The 25,397-nt window shown below is 40.2% G+C and overlaps 1 protein-coding gene across 3 annotated transcripts in view; it reads right to left on the minus strand.

Moving 5' to 3' along the window:
- The window catches only part of ephb3b (eph receptor B3b), a gene marked incomplete at both ends in the record, with an annotated part of 54,986 nt that overhangs the window by 28,735 nt on the left and 854 nt on the right, over positions 1-25,397 (minus strand). The gene's annotated exons all lie outside the window — the stretch shown is intronic.

The following is a 25,397-nucleotide window of genomic DNA, read 5'->3' on the forward strand; positions in this document are numbered from 1 at the left end:
ATTTGGTGCAAAGCCCTGTATTGTGCCTAAAACAGTGCATCAATCCTGAGTCAATGGGCCAGAGTAAAAGCATCGGATGACCCTGACTTCACCTGGCCCCCTTCTCTCTTTGTCAGTGTGTTTGTCTATGTGTATGTTCTTGTCGTTGCACATCATTGTTGTTGGGTGTATGATGTCAGGTAATATAGGAATATTGCAATACTTGATGAATCATCTGCTGTAAGAACACAAACAGTGGAAAAGGGCTTAAATACTCAAGTGCAGAACAGCACAAACCAGAAAATGAAGTGCTATGTGCTCATGAACAAAGGAATCGATGTTGGTGCCAAACTGACAGATCTGTGCCATATAGATGAAAAAGTAGAAGGCTTAGAAAGATTAATAAAAGAAAGGTATCTTTTAAAGCAAACAATCTTTGAAAGCTTTCGAGAACACACTAGCATGCTGCCTAATGGGCTTGGGTGAGCAAAACACAAAATAGGTGGAAAGAAAAACCAGTAGGACAGGTTGGGGGAAGAAACATCCACTTTGGAACTATAAGACCCCTTCTCTGCACACAGAAATTGCTCTTGTTGGCATTTTATCTTAACGTGCTTCTACCGTTTAATCCTGGAAGTGTAAAATGAGTGATTGTAGGCTGAAGGCAGAAATCGAGCAGAGCAAATCAGGGAAACGAACATGCAAATTTATCGCCGTAAAATGTACACACGGCGCGAGTGAAATGTGCAGATGTGGGAGGTATTGCTGGATCAAAACACAGATGCAAAAGGCTGCTCAATCCATTCTCCTGATGCAGTCCTTCTGCTCCCTCTCATTCATTTTCAATCTCTTTTTCATCCTAAAATGATGGATCTCATTCCCCTTTCTTTCATTTCTCTTTCTTTTCATCTATCTTCCATCTATTCTTTTATTAATTTAAAGGTCTGGCCCTTTGTCATCTGTCTTTTGAGCACCCCCACACACCCCTACCCACACACCCAGCCCCTTCTTTCTTACCGATCTTTATGTATTTGCTTATGTTTTTACACCGGTTGATGGATGTGACGTGCGGTGTTATGGGGACGGCTTTTCAACCACCCACTGCTTACAAGACTATTCAATTAGCGACTCACTGTTTGAGCAACCCGAGGATTGCTTTAGTGTTTTTATGATCGAGGTCAAATGCACCTGGGATTATTCTAACAACTGTGGGGGAAAATGGCAGTGGCATTTGTTTTGTCTGCATGCCGTGACTCTGTGAGAAAAATTGTAGAAATACAAACAGGCTTGGGGAGATCATATGCAAGCAAATAGATGCTTACACGCACATGCATACACGCACACAAGCATACACACAAAATACACGCAAAACCAACCCCTACAGACTAATCCTGTAATGACAGGGCAGGCCTAATAACAGGGGAGGGCACTGAAGCATTCGTCCTTATGGCCGCATCCAACTCACACACACACACACACACACACACACATACACACACACACAAGCAGCCAGAGTTACAAGCCTCTTAAAATATTTCTTTGTTCAAACAAGCAGACTTCTTAAAAGGAAGAAAAAAAAGAGAGGGGCCGAAGGAGGAAAGGGGAAGAAAGGCTATTACTGAGAGACAGGAATGCCAGGTCTTTTTTTTTTTTTACAAGTCTCTCTGTCACAAAGAGCAGACAGGTGAGGGGTTAAGCTTGGATCTTACCGTCACTATTTCAGCTTTTTTTTTTTTTTTTTTTTTTTTAGCATGCCTGCCTTTGTTAGCATGGTTCCATCAGGTGAGGTGCTCAAACGATACAGTATATCTACACAACCTGCCAGGTCACAGGATATTGTTTGACAAAATGGCTTCTTCGCTGGCAACATCATTTACTGCTATGTTCATAGACCGTGACAAGAGCAGGACTGTGCATGCAACAAAAAGAAAAAGCTATGGAGAAACTAAAGTTCAACCTTCTTACTGACTCCTTCTGGAAAACCCTTCCCTCCAGGCTTCTCCACCAGTTAATTATCTTCTCCCCACCTCTTCTCTGCGTTGCTTTTGTTGTGTTCTTCTACAGTCAAACAGACCAAGCACATGGCAACCTGGCATGGGGTAGCCACTCCATTAAAATACTATGCTGTCTGGTTGCCAAACACTTGAGTCTCTGTTTAGCCACAGAAACAGTGAAATGTGTCAACATTGAGAGTGAAGACCCCGTGCTCAACTTATTAGCGCTATTAGCCTGATTGCTTTGTGAGCTATCTTTGTTGGCTCCACTTTTGTTATCCAGTGGAGCTGAGGCAAAGAAAGAGGAAGAGACAGAAAAAGAGGGCAGGAGGAGAGATGCTATTCAAATTCAAATTGTTTGAGTAGTCTTTTTGCCTTTGTCCGGGGCCAGAGGGCGATGATTAGGAGAAGTCCCCTCCATTTTATGGTTAGACCTCCCCTTTAGCCCCACCGCCCCCTTCTACCAGACACACACACACACACACAGTCACAGTCATGGTAATTGGTTGCTGCAACATGGAGAAGCCAAAGAGTTGATTTCTCTGTGGAATTCCTGTGTGGACTCGCCTTCTATCACAACTCCTCCCCAACAGCATACACACACAGACACACATACCTCATACCCTACAACTCACTGTCAGTCATCCCATTATGGCTGTCACGCAAGAAGTTTGTCCAGTGTGTACCAACAGGGTAGCACCACAGATGTTTGGTAAATAAGCTACTCTGTCTCTGTTTTTCCCTCTCGTTCCCAGCTAGCATCTTCCCCATGGGGAGGACTAATGAAATCAAGTCTTTGCCTGCTGCATTTGTCAGTGGGATGCTGCTCTCAATTATTTTCCCCTTGCCAAAAGACACCTTAGGGCTGAAAACTTTCTGGATGGCGGGTGGTGTGGCATTTTTGTGCGTCTCTGCTTAGCCCATCACGTCTCAAGAGGCAGTTTCAGACAAACAGCTCTTGCCAGATGACTCTGCGACTTTGTGATAAATAAACAAAAACAAACAAGTTTCTTTTTTTCTTTTTTCATCAGAAGCTTTGTGGGAGCTGAGCAGAGCCGAGCAAAAGCAAAAGCAAAGTAGAAAAGAAAAGGCTTTGATCGCCTCACGGAGAACATTGTGAGCCATGTAGCATACGTGTGTGTGTGTATGTGCGTGAGTATGCGCGTGCATTGCAGCCAAGCAGGCTATTGCATCTTTCAATAGCTCATGAAGTCTAGTCTTGTTCCTGTAACTGCCGGTGGAATGAGTCTCTATTGTATTTATCCCCTCCTTTTTCTTTCTTTTTCTCTTCCCCCTCATTCTCTGTCTTTCTCTCATCTCTCTCTCTCTTTGCCCCTCCCATCCCTCCCATACTCCTAATTACAACCCACATAGGATCTGACAAACAGGTAGCCCTAAGGGTAGCTGTCTAAAAAAAAAAACAGGTGTGTGTCTTTGTGGGAATACATGTGTGTCAGCATGTGTTTCAGTGCATACATAAATATATCATTGTTTTGTATGGGGTTTTTTTTGTGTTTGTTTGTTTGTATTTTTCACTTTAAATGTGAAGAAAAATAGAAAATGAATCAAAATGTGAACATCTTTCCCTAATTTTTTTATGTTAATCTGTTTAAAGAGTTGTGCTCCTGGAGCTTTTTTTTTTTTTTTTTTTAGTGTCAGACACCAAACAGCTGAAGCAGATTTTACGGTTTAACGTACTGTAAGTCATAAATACAGCATGACAAGCTTGGATACCTACATTTTCTACATGAATTCTTTAGGATTGCCAAGACATGAACTCTTAAGAACTTGGACACACTTTGTTCTTTGTCATTTGTGTGCGCATTCATGTTGAGTGTCTCTACATTCTTTCTACTTATAGTTAACAACTCAAAACTCTCCGTGACCTGGTCATTGCCAGATTTTTGCAGTATTTCCTTAAGTCGCGCAGTGTTTTGTAGCTATTGCATAAATCACAAATTGGCCTAAAGCTGCACAATATTTGCTTTAACATCATCGTCACAATGTAAGTGTGTGAAATAGTCACACTGCAGGTCCTGCAACGTAAGAAGTAAATAAACCCAACATGTTCATTTGTCCATCTGTCCATCTATGACCTGCAGATGTGGAAGGGGAGCCCATCCATTTTCATTTAAAGCTGCTCCACTGCAGGTAGTCATGAATGAAACATGATAGAAGGAAACATTTTCTCAGGACATATTACAATAAAAGCAATGAAAGATAACAATAAAGAATATCACTTACAGTCAAAAAACATACTTATGTAACATTCACGTGCAGCAGAACTGAAAGTGCTATTAAAGTCATCTGTTGAATATTTCATATTACAATATATATCGCAGAGCGATAAAAAAAAAACCAAAAAAAACAAAACAGCAATGCAATCTTTCCAGTATCATACAGACCTAACACTTTCATCTATATTACTGGCAAAAAAAAAAAGAAAAAAGTGTGTTCACAGCTAAGAATTAGCCGATGCTGCTTGTTTACTGACTCAAGAACCTTAAAAAAAATCCTATTCTGACTAGTTTTCATAGGAGTTTTTGATATGATGTCTTTGTATGCTGTCCATGGAGAGAGAGCCAGATGTGCTTTATTAACGTGCTTATGGCCGATCAACAAATTGCTTCTCAGATACTTATAATAGCTTAAAATGAAAACCTCTGAAGCCACTTCATTTTCTGGACTCAGAGAGCTGCCCTCAGTTTGCACTCAGAAGAGAATGTGAACCTTCATTTATCTTTCTGTCTTTTCCAGTTCCTTCTGTGAAGATGTACGTAGTTATCTCAACATACAAGACCGCTGATGCAGACAGTCACTTACTTGCACAGTTTTGCCTGAGGAAACTTAACTGCCTTGTGTTTTGCTTTGTCAGTGACAAGCCCTGATGTGTAACTTATGATTTACAGGGTGTCTTTTTTGACTGAAACATTTTTTGTGAAGAAGTCATTCAAAGGCTTGTGGATTTACGACCCTGAGGTGTTTTTCCTGGAAACTAATAAGAACCACCAGCTTGAAGAAGACTTTATCTCAAAACAAATCTTCTTAAATGTTGAGATCACCTGAAATGGAAACGAAGCACGACTCTAAAAGTAAACTAGCAAATATAGTTCATTCATTATTCTAACTGCTTAGTCGGATGAAGCGTCGCGGAAAAGCTAGAGCCTATCCCAGCAGTCTTTTGGCGAAAGGCAGGGTACACCCTGGACAGCTTGAAAGTCCATCGCAGGGCAGCAAATATAGTTGTAAACACTATGTTTTTCTTTTGTTTTAAAGAGCTGAAAGATTTCATAAACCAAATAAATTAGACCTGAGTAATAATCTTAGGAGTACCGGTTGACTGTAGCTTTGTAAGGATTCATGTCACATCTCATTTTGGAAAGTTGTGTTCGTCATTTGCAAACAATTAAACTTTAAGGACATCAGGTCCGTCTGTGTTTAACCACCATCAGGAAATGGGCACAAAACCAGAATTCTGTAAAGACATGAAATGTTTATATTGTCCAACATGGAAACTATTGCCTCAAACTTGACCATAAATGAAGTAATTTTTCTCTCACAACTCTTCCAGGAAAGTTTGCACATATTTCCCTCCAAGTTTTACAACATTTTTTAATTCAGGCTGAGATTTTTTTTTTTTTTCTTTCCATAAAATTAAACCTCAAATGCTGAGAGTAAACACCATTTAAACACAGCGCTCTGGTCTTGAATTTGATGCATATCAACATGCACAAGCACCTTGTGTGGCACATGTCTCTGCGTGAGACGCTGAGATGCCATCATCCGATTTCCTGGCATATGACTCAGCCGACTGCGACTGAAAAATGCAAACAAGTCAGTGAGTAGCAGGTTCGCGCTTACCTCAAGCATCAACATATGTAAATACTAAACTCTGAGTTGGGATTTTGAGGTATTTTTGTGTGTTCCTGTTTGCATGGAGATATTTGTCTCTCTGTATAGGTGTGGTAGTGCATGATGGGGGTGTGTGCTTGTCACCCCAGCTGCTTATTTAATATTGTTTCACCTCACACTCTCTGGAGGGCAGCAATACCTGGAATGCAATTCATATTTAAAACACAATATACTGCAACTGCAACAGCGAGCTCTTGACCGATTTAGTTGCTCGCCACACAGAAGAAAGGCAAACAAATACAGCGCACACTCATACACATCAACACGTGTAGGTGCATATTTCGAGCTGCTATAAAAAGACCTCTTTGGCACACATCAAAATAACAAGCAGGCAAGACATCTCCTTTGCATCAGCCCCACCTTTATCTTTTAAAAATATCTATTTATAACACATCCAATGAAATATACTTCTATTCAGGGACGAGTGACAGTAAAATAGTTGAGTTTCAAAGCCTTGCTTAAGGGCACCTCAGTAGAAAGCAAAAAATATATGATTTGCACTTTGTCTGTAAATAAAAAAAAGTGTTAGATTTCTTGATTTTTCTAATCTACAATGAGCTTTAATGCTTCTGGAGCCCAGCAGCAACTTATTTAACATAATTAAAAACACATTTCCCTAAAAAAAAAAAAAAAAAAAAAAAGAACAAATAAATAACTATTTCTATTTTATGCTTGTTATTATCGTTTAGCAGTGCCTCATTATATGCTCATCCTCAAAGACAGGAAACATAAAAGGGAGGTGGTAGAATCATTTACCCAGATAAAGCAGTGCCGATATTCTTTGATATGCTGGCTGCTCCGATAGCTCCTCTGTGGATAAGGCTAATGAACAAATGACACTCCATAGCTCACAACCTGATAAGAATCATGAGAGTTGTGCAGACGCTAATAAATACGAAGTGCCTCAAAGGTCAAACAAGAAGAGGAGGAGATAGACTATAAATTTAATTAGTCTTCAAATACGCATTTTACTTACATAAAAATCTCATTTAAATTAAATGTTGGAGCTCTTTGAAAACTGTAATTAAATTGAACCAAAGCGTGGCACGCAGGTATGAAAAGTAGACTTGCAAATTATCTCTCTATATGTGTCTGTCTGCGAGGAGAAATTCACCTGGCGCCTCCATCACTCTCAGGGATTTTGTGTATTAGTGGGGCAGGCTAACACTGTGTCAAGTGTGTGTCACGCCTCCTTGCTAACCACTTCCATGACGTGTGTTTTGTCTGCCAGTAGGGTCTGTCAGCCATCAATCTGACTTGACATTTTACCTCGCTCTATCTCCCACTGCCTTTGTGAATCAAAAGATCTGATGACCATGATTTCTGGGTCTATTTATAGAACGCTAACATGAGATTGACAGTGGAAATTATGTTGCATTTTAACATAAGTATCACTATTTGGTGCACAATCATTCATTCTAGTATTATTTGTAAAGACACAAGAAAGGTAGGAAAAAGAGAGAAGGAAGGAGAAAAAGTAGATTTAAAATACAAGGAAAAACAGGGGAAGTAAGACCAAGCAGGGTTGGGAATGTAAAGAAAATGAAAGATATTCAAAGAGGACACAAAGGGGGGGAGCGGTGAATAAGCTGAGAAAAAGATGGGAGTGAAAGGAAAGAGGGTGGGTGAGGTGACAAAGGGGGGGGGGGGGGGGGGGGAGGAGAAAACACAAAAGAGAGAAAAGGAGAGAGGTTGGAGAGCTGGTACATGCACCCCTGTATTCCCCACAGCTCCTGCACTTCTTTCATTGCCACAGTGTTTTTTGGCATGTTGACATGCAGAATCCTACAGAGACCCAGCATGTAGATGTCTACAGTGTCCTCTGTATGTTTCTGTGTCAGCTTCAAGTGTGCACATTTAACACGTAGTCTGATGGGAACTGTTTCTGCTCATTGCCTTACTGCAGCTCAGGAAGTCTCTCTCTTTCACACTCTTTCTTTCTTTGTTTACTATCTAGATCTTTTCCTCTTCTTTTACTCCCCTCTCTACTCTCTCTGTCTCTTGTCTCAAGCCTTCCTCTGCTCCACTGCATCCATTCATTACAGCTCAATTGCTCTGGTAACAGACTGTGTAGAAGATAGCCACACAGATTCCCAGGTCAAAAACTGAACATGGAGCAGTGATAGCAGCAGCTTGTCCTCAGGGATACGTGTGTGAATTTCAATGGAAATGTTTCATCGGTGCTGAGAAAAGCGTTTGTGGATGCATGCACCCACTCACCTGTGTGAATGAGTATTTGCTCATATGGATGGAAGCTTCTGATCAACAGTGTCTCACGGGTGTAGGAAGCATAAACATGCACAAAAATACATGCTAATACACATGGCTTTGTTGAATAGGAGCTGGTCTATTGTACCTCCCGTGCAGTCCTATTGTGTGTGAGCAGTTACTTCACAGCTCTAATAGCAGGTTTCAGTCAATTTTACATGTCAGCAATGGCTGACTCAACAAACAGAACTCTAACACAGGGGCACACACACTCACACTGTATACTTAGATAATGCCAATGCATACACATTATATACAAAACACAGAAACAGAAAATGAGACGTGTTATTAAGACACACTCGCATACAAACACACACACACACACAAATCCTGTTTGTTCACAGGGGGTGCAGCCCAGAAAGAGCTGGAACCAGGCATTGAATAAAAGCCATGGCTTTTTGAATGGCTGAGTACCACAAGAAAAAGGCTTAGCATCCAGCTTTGCCGTTCTGTTTCAACAGACACTGAGTCTCTCACAAACACATGGCCTCTCTCTTTCTCTCGTTCTCACCGGCTTTCTCTCCCTCTGTGCCCCCTCGACCATTGTTTCTCTCGATGCAGTCCCTGCTAATACAGTCATCTGCCAACATATCGGATCACCTTACGATCCACTTCCATTGCCGTATGTAATGATTGTGTTGAATCTAATTAAAGATGGCTACTTCCTGTTCCACCCGGAACAGCTGCCTGTGCGTCTGCAGTGAGGGGCAAAGCCCCACTGCGGTTTCACATTTTCCACATGCCAGTGGCTTCCAATTACTTTAAAAGAGTTTAAAAAAAAAAAATACTGCGGTGGTAGAAACCAAAAGTCTTTGAGGTTTGCTTGTTTCTTTTCTCTTTCTCCACGGAAACTTGCACAGACAGAATAAACAAAATAACACAACCAAAATATGAGCTGGGGGACTACTCTATTAGCAGATATTCCAACACTAAAACCTTTTTTTTTTTGGCTCATCAAGCAATGGTTGATGATATATGAAGATAATTATCAAGTCAATTATGACTGCCAGTCATGCTATATACCTAGATAACCCTCCTTTACCTGTGACGAGAAAGAGAATTAAGGAAAAATCACAGTAGGGAAATTAAGAAGCTAAGTAATTACACTCTATGCTGGTCCACCACATTTTCAAATCACCACAAGAACCTTTTTTTTTTTTCTAACTCAGTAATGGGGAAGACCAGATTGTGTGCAACTCCGGCTGACTGGTGCCTCTCACATCAGCCAGCGCAAACCTTGTCACAGTTTGCCTGCTTGCCCAACCATTAGCCTTTCAGATTAAAGATGCCGTGAACAAAAGAGAGGTTGGGGCAGTTAAAGTTAGGAATGCAACCAGCCAGGTCAGGGCTACGCAGGCCTGTGTGACTGCCACACTTTCACAAACACACACCCACCCTGAAACAGACACGCAAATCCATAAACACAAAGATCGTATAAAAGTTAACTCTGAGTCTCTCTTTCATGTACCCTCGCATTCAAGCTGGGGAGTGGTGACTCATGTGAAAGGACAAAAAAAAAAAAAAAGAAACTCTTGTGTAGCACGCAACATTTCAAAATACAGGAGCAGGAAAGATGACTTAGATGCACTCACGTAGATGCTGTTCGTAGGAAACACATCAAGGTAAAGTGGGCAGGTCATCTACGTGGTTTTGTTTTTTCTCTTCCTCTCACAAATCCTTCCTTCCTTTCTCTTCTGTTTCTCTTTGTCTCTACTTTTATGGCTGTCTCTTTCTTTCACACATATGGCTGGCACTCCCATTCATCTTGATCTTTATTCTCCTCTCTTGGTGTGGATTCCCTGGCCATAACTAATTAACCAGCTTTCAAACTCATAAGTGAAGTGGTTCGTGTTCCTCCCTGCAAACTTTCCACAGCAGTATTTTCTCTTTATTTTTTTTTAAGACATGTCAGCAACCAGCCTTGCTCCTGTCTGCCTTTTCTCATTTCCCTCAATACAAATAATGGCTTATGGTTTATGGTGACAGCAGCAGTGTGCCTGATTATGGAACAGGTTTCATTTATTTATTCTGGAGCTAGGCTTTACAACTTAAGCTGGTAGTGGGAGATAAATGTGTTTCTTATTTGGCAACATTAACCTATGAGTAAAGGCGAAGGGGAGACACCATTATTACTCATGGTTGGTTTTTTTTTTTGTTAGGTTTTTTTTTTCAATACCCCATACCCTCTGATGGCTTAATGAAATTAATCACGTTGATCTGTTGAGAGTGGATGCTGTGTATCTCAGTATCTCTGTCTCTTCCCTCCCCTTGTTGGGCCTTTATTCTTAATGGCCTCTGAGTTAATTAATCTCACACTTGGCTGCTGTAATAACTTGACTTGTTAGACCTCCTCTGTGCAAATGGACTTTGCCTCTTTAGAAGCTAAAAGCACCAGTAATGAACCAGCAAGAGAGAAAGCACAGTAAGAGAGAGCTTTTGGAGCATCCATAAAAATCTTAAAACATGACACGGTCAGTGTTAATATCTACTGTGCTTGGCATGTACATTAAAATTACATTTTAGCTATTTAGCTTATGTTCTTGCAAAGTGTCATCCTGTAAGAGCAGGAGTAGCCTGTTTCAGAATAAGCTTGAAGTCCGAATTGGCCAGCCCTTTAGGAAGCCAAAAATTTAAAAAAAAAAAAAACTAAGCAAAACACAAAAGTCTCTGACATGCAGGGAAGTCTTCATATAAAGGCATACACTACATAAAGGAGGTTTATGTCATTATAAGCTACTGTGTTGTCACCTACTGAACTGCAAACAGTCTTATTGAGGCCTTGATTTCAACGTTTTGAAGTTTCCTCCGTAGACTTTACAGAAGTGGCTAAATAGGAGATAAGCTATTATACAACGTGTTTTTGGCTTTAAATAACTTATTATTAACATGCATATTCAAAAGCTTACACAACAGACCAAACCAGTAGCATGAAAACCGTTACTTTTAACACACAAAACAATGCACCCCTATTTTGTGAGATAACAGATTTTTTTGTTTGCTTGTTTTTATCTTTAAAATACTTTTTTTTTTTCATGGAAAATTTTACATTTTAGTTTTATTTTGCATTTATATTACACTAAATAAAAGACAACAAACACTACATGCGAAAGGGATAAAAAATGAATGTAGTTGGCAATAATAAAACTTAGAACAATACAGCGTGACTAGAGCCATTACCATCCACACTACCTGTTCTTAGCCAAGCTCAGCATTTTCTGGTCAGTCTCATGGTCAGGGATTGGCGAGGTCCCAAACCTTATTACATATTAATGTATTTAACCTATGAAGAAACCGATAAATAGATAGTCACAGCACAGAATCCTGGCTCTGGGCAATTAAAAGTAATTGACGGATGGACAGACAGAGATCCAAGGCTGCTGGGGTCCATATGGCAGGGGGCTTTCAGAGGCCCACTGCAATTACATAAAGACCTCTGTGCATTGGCATGACACACAGAGGGCCCCAGACAGCAACACCAGAGAAAGAAGAAATAAATCATACAACAGTTAGTAACACACACACACACACTCACATATAGAAACACATACTGGATATGCACACACTGCCACAGAAAAAGACAAACTGGCAGGGGGACAATTCCCAAAATGCAGAGAATTCACGCAGGCGGTACAGGTCGAGGCTTTGACAGACCACTGAAAATTTCTCTCTGGTGCATAGAGAAAACAACCAAGCACATCGCGATGACAGAAAAATAATCATGTCACCATTCCACACTCAAGGACCCTGACACACTTCAGCAAGTTCAACTATTTCAACGCACTGTTATGGTCAAGAGAAGAGATTATGACTCTTCTTCACTGGAGTCTGGAGGTGTCCTGTTATGTGAAGAACAATTTCAAGAGAAAAAACACTGGGTGTGCATCAAGTCGAGAGGAAAGGAGCACAATCTGTAGTGGGGAAAGGGTGAAGTTGGTAGTCTGTCTAAATGACATGGATGATAAATGAGTTTCAAGCGGACGGGGAGCTTCGGGTTAAATATCCTTTTAAGGATTTTCTTTTCTCTATCGTAGAAATATGGTGTAGATATATTTCATTTTGTCATCTGTCTACTTCTCCATCTATCTCTTTCTGTTGGGATACGCTGAAGAGATAGGCTACCCTAGCTAATGTATTATTCACCCTTCATTGATGTGTAACTAAAGCTGGCAGTTTAGAGGGAGCAGGGTGTCACCAATTATCTACACAACCAGCACTACCTTCACATACACACACAGTGGTTGTAGCCACAGGGCTGCCAGACACCCATTGATTAATGTGCTGACGCACAGAGCATGTTTGTGCGCACACATGTTCCTGTACCTGAAACACAAATGTTCATCTAGCATGGATGTCCACTTTTATATGCATGTGTCCTTATAAGTCAAAAATCCTATAAAACTGTGGTGTGGCTGCTTGGGGGAAAATAGTACATAGTAAGAAATTATTTTTCAACAAATGTATATTTCAGATGTTTTGTTCACACTTGCAAGAGTCTTTAACTGGAAAGCCCAAGACATGAGGGCAATCTTATTTTAGTTCGTATATTGACTTTTGCTGCAGGTGAGCTGCGCAGGGTGTACCCCGCCTTTTGCCTGGTAAGAGCCATGATAAGCACCAGCCTCCAACAGCCTTGCGTTAGAATAAGTCGGTGTCGAAAAAGGATGGATGGACATTTACTTTTGCTGTTTGGAAAGTTCACTTAGTTTTAAATAATAACACCTGGATTATTTGTGACTAATGATAGCAATGTTAAGATGTCAGGCTATCCAAAAACACACCACTACATGAGCCACAAATACAAGCTGCACCTTTGCAACCAACGTTAGCAATGGAAGAACTTAGATGTACATAGAAACATAGATGTACAAATGAACTTGAATTAAGCTGTATACAATTAAAGTAGAATGCTGTTTTTCATTTGGACTGTTTAAGCCAATCAATGGCTGTATTTTTTAAATGTAACCCAGAAATTTCCTCTATCTAAACTCCTGCCTCACTGCGGTACTTAAAACACTGCCTGTGGCAAACTTAGGTAGTTAAAAAATAACAGTCCCAGTGTGTATGCCTAAGCTCACCCATTAGCACATGTCTTCGGCTGGGATCAATTCTGTTGTGGCCTATGGAGAAATCTGTATCATCTGAAGGGAATAAACAAGAGAGAGGTGGAAGTTTGTTATTCTCTGCAAGTAAAGAATATGGAAAATGAGATGCGCCAGAAATATCAATGTGCTTCCTTTCCAGTTTGATCAATGTGCACACAAGTTTACAGGCAAGACCACTTGGTGGTCCAAGTAAGCAATACGGAGTTAGTAATGCTCTGAATGCAGGGTGTGGATCAGCACTGATGTGATTAGTCATCAACCCTGACCCTGACCTAGCCAAAGTGGGAGGAATACAAATGAATCCCCACGGCTGTTGGCCAGAAAACCTGACTCTGGACCAGTGTTTATGGGATTCAAACCACACCACACAAGGCCACAGCAAATGGGCTTACTGACCCTGAACAGTGACTTCATTAAAGCAATGGGAAAAAAAACACGATTGGGTAGGGTGCTTGCTGGACTGATTGGTAGCTACCGTAATTATAAGACAGGGATTGTAGGAATGATGTCATTCTGCTGGTTTACTTTAAGAATGGTAGTATGACATAGACAGTATGCATCTGAACTTTTTTCTAAGTTTGCAAAGAGCCACAATTTAAGCCCGACACAGATCAATTAATACTTTTCCTGATACTCTTAGAAAGAGTTTTTCAAACATGAAGTCACTCATTTTGGGTTTTTTTTTTGGTTTTTTTTACCTCTCCCATATTTAATAGCTATCATAGCTAAACATTTCCTGGCTACTCTGGGCTTAGGTTAATAAACAAGTGAATAATTACTTAGACAGATGGAAATGGAAATTGATTTTTTTTTAAAGTGTTGCCTCATTATCCCATGTGGGGCACTTTATCCAGTACCACAGAAACACTACCCCGGACAACGTGGGTTGTGTAACGTCAAGGTCATATGGGTGTTGGAGTTTGGTGTGTGCATTGACAGAATGAGGGTCTTCAATAGTCTGGAAGTATGGCCATTAGTGAGAGACTAATTAGAGAAGACCAAGTGGTTTCCAGTACAGGTTGGAGCCAAGATTCATAAATAAGTAAGTGAAGGGGCAGCTTGGTCGCTTAATTAACAAAGCGTGAAAAAAGGGCGTGAATCCCATGAGACACCAGCCCAATCTGGTTGGAAAAATGGGCTACCGGCACCAATCCTGTCTACCTTGGTGGCATTGATTGATAGTGTTCTAAAGTGAATCTCTAATCATCACCAGCCTTTTAGTTCCTGGACCCATGAGGATTTAAAGAGGCTCAAAGTGGCAGAGAGGGCAATGCTTTTGTATTATTTTCCTGACACTGGTGGCATAAACATTGTAACCCCCACAACCTTCCACTTGTGTTCACTTGACCATTCCCATCTGGCCATGGGTTATCTGACCCTTGTGTGTTTTGTTGCTCACACTTTCATGTCTCTGTCGATCGTTTCCACACACTAAAGCCGTTTGGTTAGGTATTTTAAACTCGGATACCTTCTACAGCTCACACTTAGACACCCTTTGTCACCTAAATAAGCATATTAAATTACAGCCTCCTGTGGCACACTTTGTCTTTTTTGGTACCATTCCTACTGCACAGATTTTTCATATTATCCAAGCTGATGGGCCAGGAGTGCATTTTGTGACAAAAGTTGAGGGCATCAATGGCATGCTGAAATAAAAGCACATACAACACCTGCAACGTACATTTTTGTCTTTGAACCTCACTGTATTCCTTTCTTCTTTATTTTTGTACATTTGGCCTTTGTGAAGTACAGGAAACAAGTGCCGTATATGAGAAATTGTTTTAGATGCTACTTCTCCTCTTAAAATACACAACATAAGCAGTAGGGTGGGAAAATAAAAAAAAAAAAAAAAAAAAAAAAAAAAAAAATATATATATATATATATATATATATATTTTTTTTTTTTTTTTTTTTTTTTTTTTTTGTAAAAAAATCTATTTTTTTAAGTAAATAAAAATAAACCTTTTTAATTTTTGTAATTTTTATTGTTTTTATTTATCTTTTTACTTGTGTTCTTGGGCATTATAGCAGGTCTAGCTAATGTGTTGTTTTTTCCCAACTGAAATCAAGAAAAATAACAAGCAAAAAGAAAGGTTTTGTACATTTTTTTTTGTTTTTAATCAACAAAAATAAGCATTATCGCAGAATTGTGAAAATCACAATTAAAATCAAATCAGCACCCAAAAAATTAGAATTAAATCGAATCAGGACAAAAGCATATGGTCAAGACCTTATCAAGTACTAGACAACAGCATGTCTCCAAGCATTTAATAGCATCTGTCTCCCGCCTGTCTAATGTCACTGAGATCTTAAGATAACAGACTATGGAAAATACTGCAATACTGCAATTAGAACCTACTGTAGTTGTGATAAGTCACAGAACAACAGTTGTCAGAGAATGACAGTTGAGAAGGTGCAACACTATCATAGGCCCAGGGCAAGGAAGCTAAACGAAGCAGCCTGACAAAGAAGCCAAGATAGTCTAGTTGGAAAAATACAGTTACATCGCACTTCTTCTGATTAAATAGTAATAATGTGTACTGGTCCATATAAATCAGCATTTGAGTCTAAGGTAAATCTTGATATATTGCGAAAGAGCAGATGCTGATAAATAACATAATCCTTTGTCCCCACTGATAAATTAGTTTAACAGGGCTCAGTGTTTCTTTGTCATTTGACCATAGATAGGTAATAAAACCACCATGCTTAGCCATTGTTAAGCTTCTAGTCACAGCTCAAATGAGATTTGTGTTTACTTACATGCTCCCTTTGCCTCTTGTTAAACTCTTAATAAATTTTGCTCCATCTGCCAGTGACTCACCCATTCTGACAATACTGGAGATTGCGTTTTAAAACTGTCACACAATGCCTCTATTGATTGCCACTGTAAGACTCATTAAAAAGCAACTGGCAGATTCCCTTCAGACTAGATCAAAGCCCGGACCTTTCATGTGGGACCAAAGTGAGTGTGCAAGATATATAGACTAGGAATACGAGTTTTCTGAAAGGTACAGATGGAAAGCAGCAGATCCCTCTTCTCAGGTGCACTACTTTATCTGGGCGGAAGCTGCATGGTGTGAAAGCAAAGACTTTGGTCATAAATTGGTGACAATTTCCCCAGTCAGGAGATTATAAAGAATTGTAGTTTCTCTGCTCAAACTGAGCTTGCCATTTCTACTTCCTATTTCAAACTGCTACTCAGCTGCTCAGCTCTCCACACTATTTCCTTCTGCTCTTCTGCTGACTGTCTTTTTCTGTCCATCCTTTCTCTCCTGTAAACTCAACTCAGTTGACCTTGGCTCCCCACAAACTCTGGCCTGCATAGTTGCTTTGCTCAACACCTTTTGAAATGAACTGGTGAGCCAATAAACAGAACTAAGTGGCTTTTGAAAATGAGAACCCTCTGAACCCCCTTTTCTTGTCTCCCTGTTTTTCGCACTCTGCATGGCCTCACACATACTCACACTTCCAACTTTGAGGGACCTTAATGAGCGATAACCCTTCTGACTTTGACTCAGTAGGTGGGGGACTGAAGCATGCAGAGAGTTGGAATCACCACACACATCGTTCACCTGGCCAACTTAGACTTGCAGAAAATGGGGTATTTTATGCATCTCTGCAAAAAAGGGACATCCCTAAAATCTCACATCAGCTAATGCTTTCAAATATTGTTGGAGTCTAATGTGCCAACATGTGACTTCTGCAAAAGGTAATAAGAAGGTCAGATACTGTGTATTAACTGCAGAAGACATCTTGCTTGATCTTTTTTTAATCCCTCCACTCTCTTTTATTTCACACCCATACATACACACTGCTACACACCATCAAAATGCCATATTTCTGTGGAACCAAAGCGGATAAAAAAATTATGAGTCTTTGAACTGTCTGGATGTTTAAAACCCCTTCCTCTCCTTTGCACCTCTGAGCTCCCCTGCTGTTCTGTCAGGACAGGGGGAAAGAAGCTGATCGATTGAGCCTGACAGCAATGAAATGAATGGAACCAGCTGATTGATTCATTAGTAGAGGAGTGAATGAATATGGCTCTGACCCTAAGAAACCACTACATGGATGAAGAATTTAAGAGAGTTTTGCATGTATTTCTAATAGGCGGGGGTAATTTGTGCATATGTGTATGGCTGTTTAATTAAACAACTGTCACCATTCTTGTGTATTCAGTGTGTGAGTGCGTTAGAGAGAGTGAAATGGGAGATGAAAAGGGCTTTCCACCAGGTGTGAAAGGGGAAAGGGAACCTGTTTATGGCCTGACTTGGCACAGAGGGAGGGGGTCAGCCAATATTGTCCTCCACTTTCATCTACATTCTTGTAATTAGTCTGCCACAGCATTTGATGTTAAATCATTGGAGAGGAAATACAAAAAAAACAAAACAGAGCTAACAACAACCATGTACCGAGGGAGTTCACAGGCTTCTATTAGAAATGGTGTAATCATGAACTGAACTGATGAATTTTCAATTAAGCAAATCTGCTGCATTAGAGAGACGATATTTAGTGATAATGATTGTAAAAAAAATTTGCATATTATACAACCTCATTAATTGACTCCATAAACAGTTGATAGAGAACACTTTTTTCACAGCTCTGAGAGCTTGCAAGAACTAATAACATGGCCTTCTTTCCCGTACTCTGTCTACAGCTGAAAACACACATGAGTGTTATCTGTCACAAACACCAATTTATGGCTATCTGCCATCTCTGCCTCTACCAAATGGACTGCTGTTAGGGTCATTTTGATACCAGCAAACCAAAAGCAACACCTTCACATTTGCTAGATTGCCCTCAGTAAATGCCTGCCTCGATAATAGCCATTTAGGTGTGCTGACCTTCCTTTCACTGTCCTTTAATTTCTACATTCCCTTAAAACTTTAGTTGTTGTGCCACTGAGACACAGCTTAGCTGTAGTTAAATGAATGCTCCTCACAGCTGGTAGCATGGAAGAGAGGCTGCAGTCAGGAACCATGGAGATTATGTAAATATCTTCACAAAAGGTTGCATGTGGTTAGTGCTGCTGCCACTGAAATGTGTTGAATTTGCCCTGAGTGAGTTATGCAGAGGAGTGCGTTTAAGATGTTCAGAATGAATCTGGTGAAATGTTGATAAGGGAGCAGGGGTCTGGTTAAACCTGCCGCTGTTCTTGAGAAGACCAGCGGAGAAAAGAAATGTTTAATAAGAGAGGGGAGCCCTCCTCTTGCCTGCAGGCCTTTTGAAGTGTAGATGAAGTGCAGGTGGTGAGTGTTTTTGACACCAAGGATGAGAAGTGGGACAGAATAAAGTGTAATAGCCTCCTGCTGCAACACTGTACTCAGTATGAATGGGAATACTTCCACACAGACCCCTTTACCCAGTAAAATATACAACATTCAAACTCTTTATCTCACGTACACATGATGGTTAATTACAGTGGACATTTGGGTCTTTCACATCAGTCATGACTTCGGTATTTCCTTTCAAGCAGTACCAATCAACACACACAGGCTTACTAAAGATGGCTGCTTGAAAATTAGCAAAAGCTGTTTCTCTGCTCTTGAAAGGAACAAAGCCTGGAGCTAGGCCGTCTGCCTAAAAATGTCTCACCATTAACCACACAGTTATGGTTAAATTCAACAAAGAAATTTCCTTCCCCATTTCCTGCGTTTCTCTTTTCTTATATTTAACAAGACCAGCAGAGGCAGAAACCAGGTAATGCGGCCTTTCCTCCTCCCCCAAGGCCCACCATTTTACAGCTGTGTCCACTCTCCACACAGATGTAACTGGCTGGTTTTTTTTTTAAAGACAAATATCAAAGATCTCTTTCTGCTTGACTGGCAAAAATTTGTTACAAGAGTCCGTAGCTCGTAAAGAAATGGAAGGACGAGGGCCTTACGTGGCTCAAGCTGCCGCAAGGAGAAATCTCCCCTTTCTAAATACTGCTCTTCAAACCTCTTGAGTGATGTGTAACTTAATGACTGGCATGTGTACTAAGCAGTCCAGGTCCTTCATGCAAAGCCTTCATCTGCAAACTGGTGGAAGAAAAAGTCAAGGCACTCAGTCAACTCAGTCTTTTACTCTGCTTTGGATCCACTCTATTTGTGTATATATTTTTTGTGTCAATGAGCCATGGAAAGTTGCACAGTCAAGCTTTCTAAATATACACGTCCTCTTTCAGTGTATTTCTATTCACTACTGGAATAGAATGACCCCTGGAGTTTGATTGTGTCAGGACAGCAATTGATAAGAAACAAGACTAGCCCCACCTCAAAATAATCCAGCGGGACCCGTTCATGGCCTCTGAATAGGGGTCACGGGACATGTGGGTGGATGTCACAGCAGGTACTAACTCAGTAATAATCTGGGCCGTTTGACACAACTGCACTTTATGAATATCCGGTGTAGACGGGGCTTACAAAATAAAAAAGCAACTCTGATGGTCATTACTATTGTTTCAAGCATTCCATTGGTATTTTCAAAATCATGAATATACTTCAACAAGAACCTGGAGGAAGTCTGTTGTTTGAGTGAGATTAGCGATATAAAACTCCTCTAGTTTCACATGGCGAGCTTTTCCATTCATACTGTAAACGGGTTCTTGAAATTGAGCAACAATGAGCGAAGAACTGTTCATTGAAACCATTCACTTCCCACACACAATAAAAAACAATATAATGTGAAACCATTTACTTTTCAGTAAGTACGTGAAGTGCCTGCAAAGCCGTTTAAAATATTGCTATTGATGTTGAATTTGAACCTGAGCTCTTCTTATTGTTTCAAAAAATAGTGTCTCCATCTCTCGCTTCAGTTATCAAATGACTTTATTTTAATCCTTCTTACTGAATGGAGCGCACCCAGACACGCAGCACCCTCAACAAGGCACACACAAACACTCCCCTTGCCCTGTATCCAACCAATAAACACACTCCTACTGTGCAGATGTACCACCCATCTTGCTCTCCCCATGAGTGCAAAATCTCTCGCTGACTCTTTCACTCCCTGTGTCTGTGTCTCTCCCTCTGTCTCTCCCGTTCTGCTTGGCTAACTGCAGACAGCAGCAGTGTATGTGTGTGTGTGTGTGTGCGTGTGTGTGTGTGTGTGTGTGAGTGTGGGGCAGGTCCAGACACATTCACCCTCCCCTGCTTGCTCTCAACGGTGGGTGTCAAAGACCTGCCATCCCACAAGGCCCCTCTGTTGGACGCCGGGATAGACTGCACACACAAATATCATATATACAAAACAGCCACACAAACCCTACACACACACACACACGCACACATTTTGGTGGTCCATAAAATTTTTGTTTTGAAACCCTCTCTTACAAAGCTGATGTCAATTTAGACTACTTCCAATGGCTTGTTTACATGACCGTTGATATCTAGCCATGAAGCCATTAGAGCGGTTATCTTTGGAAGGTAGACATGACTGTATTAGTCTGATTATGTTTTTCAGCGTTTAATCAAGATGAAATGTACGTTAGACCAGTATGTGGCAATCTTAGTCACATTTATTTGACTGCAAGAAAAATAACAATAATGTCACATTAACAAGGCAGATACTTAGTCATTTCCACTGACATATAAATAGCTGGTTTGACGTTTTTTGAGTATTAACTCTAAAGCTGCTTATTATGAAGAAGACATTTGTCAGCTAAGAGCATAGCATGACAAGAACATGTGATTTGCTGTAAACAAACAGCTTTGTTTGTGGTTGCTGTAGCTGTACACCTAGAACTGTGTCATATTTAGTTTGATTCAAATTACAAATATGCTAAAGTCCTTCTTCCTGCTTTAATACGACTGGTCATCTTGCATCATCCACCATCCACAGGCCGAACACGGCTGCTGCCTTTCTACATGTGAAATTCCAGCTCAGTGAATCTTTCCATGCCGCCATTTGAGCTATGAACCATCACTGTGTGCGCATGAGCGCTACCACAAGGCTGCTGCATCTGTAAATTCTGTCAACTCGGCTCTCTGGGTGTCTGATCCAAATCTACCTCATAACCCAACCACCACCAGACTGCTCCTCCCATAACATCCCAATCCCGACTGCCAACATGTCGTCATCCACTCCCCAAACCTTCCCGAGTGCTTTACGTCAATGTGAACCTAAGTTAGAGTACATCTGTTCAAGATGGCGGCAGCCTATAGCATATGACCTCCGGACTGGCTCCGATCCTCACTGAGGTCAGTATACCAGGATCCTGGCTGGGGAGATGTTCTGGCACAGTTGCTGTCTCCTGTGTTTTAACAGTTTCCTAAATTTATGTCAAACATTGGCAAATCACAAGATGTTGAGATCAGACTGCACCACTGTGCCAATACAAGTTCCTTAAGTAAGTATTACAAATTCGCAACATTGCTCGCAAGAGGTCATCTGAAAATGCAAAAGCCTGTGTGTTTTATGTAGCTCTTTCCATTAAGACCTAAAACAAGTTGAAATTGTAATAAATCTAGCAGTAATTTTTGTTGTTTCAAATTACAGTGCATGTATTCATTAGCCAAGTCAATTATGTAATTTGCTTATTTTATATAATAATAATAATAATAATAATAATAATAATAATAATAATAATAATAATAATAATAATAATAATAATCTTGAATTTACAGAATTATGCATATATTATTTTTTGTTTTTTTAATTATGTTTTTTTTTTAATTTATTATCATTGTTATTTTATTTATTTATTTATTTTTTATTTTTTTGGTACTCAAATCCTGACTTGACTGCACAAGAGGCAATGTAATCCATCATCTGACCAATTGATTCTGGAGGTTGATAAATATCCATATAAACTGCTTTCAACAACAAGGTAACGAAGTAAACTGACTTTCACCTCTTTCTGTATTTTTAAAGGTTAAGCAGAATAATTTTTAACCTCAAACACCCTCGTTGTTGTGCGAGTCTCTAACATATCAGCTTTTATTAATTAGATAGATAGATAGATAGATAGATAGATAGATAGATAGATAGATAGATAGATAGATAGATAGATAGATAGATAGATAGATAGATAGATAGATGTAAATGATTAATTAGTAAAAGACTGACCTTGCTTTTATCTTGCAAATTCCGTTTCACGCCTCTTTAGCGGCTCTTTAGGCCAGTCTAATAGCCAAATAGCCACCATGGAATCACTAATACTTCCTTTTGTTACTTCGATGGAGGCTCTAAATACATTTGTTCAGTAATTTGCCTTTGAATGTTATGTAAAGGAGCTACAGAAGTAAAGTTTTCAGCACCTTCACGGAGTCCCGCTCGGGCCACACAGCCTGACAGACCTACTGCGCTCTTATACGAGCATGAAGGCCTTATGGCGCAGTGGGTGCGCCGGACAAATGGCCCATAACTGACTTTATTGCGAAGGTTAATGTGTTTTTGTACCAAGATAAGACCGTTTCAAACATATTAGTAGGTCGAAATTTCATTTTGTAGCACTGAAGTAAAGAAATATTAGGCTGCTCACGTTTCTTTGGGATGTCATGGAGTACAAAATAAAGAAACCGAATATATATTCCGCGGGACTGCGTCCACTTTAAGGTTTTAATTCATTTTTATATGTGTTTGGATGACGCATGCACGTTTTTTAAAAACTCATTTTGCACTTCATTTGTCCAATAATGACGATGACGACGGCCAGGGGACCTCCCCTGTGCAAGGCAGAGAGAGAAAGAGCAGGAATAAATCATGTGAGAGTTTGATGAGAAATGTGCCAATTGAAAACAGGCACAGGAAAGCTCCTGTGGAGGTGTGATCTCACCCACATAAAAACATAAACATGTGCGCTACAAAGGGCCTGCTTGTGCGTAATCACTCCACGACATACACCGCCCGCCATAAACATAGAAAAAGAAATACCGAGACTAAGTGGGAAACCCTGAGCTGCGGCTTTAAAGGCCATTTGTCTTTGTTTAGACAGAAAATTGCTCCAGATGAAAGTGAATAGTTTGAGTTTCAAGTGCAAGCTTAACAGGACTGATACACATATAGCCAATATTAATCATAATAAATACAAGTGGCACCCAAACTGGACTCTGAGGAAGTTTATTTTACTGACACTCCACCTCAGCTTATACAGTCTAGAAGTCTTTCATTCAAACACGCAGCAGATGCGTTAAAAGGAGGAGTTTCTAAAGGCAAACAGCTCCCGTGTACATGTAATGCACATTGGTCTTTCCTAAATCACTGAGAGTCTTAGTTTATGCTTTTTCTCTTTATTTCCAGTCATTTATACCAAACGTAAGAAAAAAAAACGGCAGTGCGCCCCAGAAGACTGTCGCAGACGTTTCAAACATTCTGATAATAGGATACTTTAAAAGATCAACAACTAAGGCTCGGTTGCTATGCCGACGGGAGATCAACCTGACCCGTAACAATCAGCTGGAAAAGATATTAATTTAATTATCTAGAAGAAAAAAGGAGAAATATCAACATTCTAGAGTAATTAGAAGCAACACCTCATTAATATGCATATAAAAACAGCAATTAAGTGTTGTGGGTATGGGCTAAAGTTTAACAAATAAATTAATTAATTCTGCATTTACATCTACAATATATATATATATATATATATATATATATATATATATATATATATATATATATATATATATATGGAATTGCAGAATTAATTTATTTATTAATTATTAAATATTAATGTACGCCATCATAGAATAATCATAAACCTTTCGTGTAATTGGTCCATAATTGCATAGTTTACAATAGCCTGAACTCATAATATTGAAGGATCGGATGTGAGTGGGTAGAAAGAAAATAAAACATGAATTGAGAAAGAGTCCTCTCTGAGGCCAGTGTGTGACCCAGCGACCCAGCGGCCGCACGCTGGGCCCGGGCACGTGCCCCGTGTCGGGCCGCTGGTTTCTCTCTTTTCCTCTGTGATGCGCCAGAAACGAGCACCAGCAGTGGCCATAAATCACCCGCTTGTATTAAAAGCTTAGGTAAACCCCCCCAACCAGGTCAGTCGGGTACAATTTATGGCACCGTTTATGCAGAGGATGGATTGTTCTAACGAAATCCATCAACATCAAACCTGTGCGCAACAAACTTCCACCGTACAGAGAAAACACTGCGCTCACGCAAGCCTCCAGTTCCTGCACAACAAGAAGCCACTCATCCGTTCAAACCATGTGTTTTCAACTCAGCGATTCCCAACTGGGATCCGGTGACCCACAGGGGTCACTGAGAAGGATCCAGGGGGTCGCAAGGAAAATAAAGAACCACACATTTGTTCAAACGAAGACGCTTTTTTCAGGGTTGGACTAAAAGTATGAATGTCGTCTATCTGTGTATCACTTCCATAAACCTAAGTGTGTCGTTTTTATCAGAGGCTAAACAGAAAGAGAGAAAGAAAACCTGATCAGGGTTGCGCTATTTTCACCCTCAGCTGGTTCTTCGTATGTGTCTGTGTTGGTGAAAGAAGCAGGCATGTGGGGTGGCTCAAACGTCAGTGTGATGCGTTCCCAGGACCGACAGTAACAAATCTACCCATTCATCCTCCTTTTTCTAAAATGAAGAGAACTAAACTCGAAGTGAAGCGCGTGCACGCAGACTTGTCAGTCTGTAAAGCACAAACTTTATTTGACAAAGTTTTCGAATTGCTGCTGTTTGTATGTGAGACGATCTGAAATCACAGAGGAAACAAATGGAAAAGAGTTGTTTGCTTTGTGTCTGCATGTAAAGACAGTGATCACTGTCAACATCAACACATTCAAACTAATGAAGGATGTTGGGGGAAAAAATCTTGAAATAAGAAATAAGAAATTCATGTCTTTGATAAGTTATTGAGACTGAAAATACAAGCATAAAGTGAGGAAAAGGAGCGTTTATTGAGCTAGTGCCCCACTGTCCTACTTTCCTGTTGGCATTGCAACCCAACAGAGAGCCTCGTCTGAGCCCCAGCGCTCACAGTTCAAGCTTTAGGCCCCTTTCAACCTTATTTCCACCATTTCGCCGAAAACATGGCAGAGAAAGAGACCTTCCAAACTGTAGTAAAGATACAGAAGCAGAAAGGGAATCTATGTCACCGGGAGAAGAACAGATACAGCTTCCTATTGATTTTACACACTGCAAACATGTAGATTCAGCTAAAACAAATGGCTTTTCAGTGAAACAAATAACTTTAAATATCCAG

Source organism: Telmatherina bonti (genome assembly GCF_933228915.1).
Source record: "Telmatherina bonti genome assembly, chromosome: 8".
Taxonomy (NCBI): Eukaryota; Metazoa; Chordata; class Actinopteri; order Atheriniformes; family Telmatherinidae; genus Telmatherina; species Telmatherina bonti.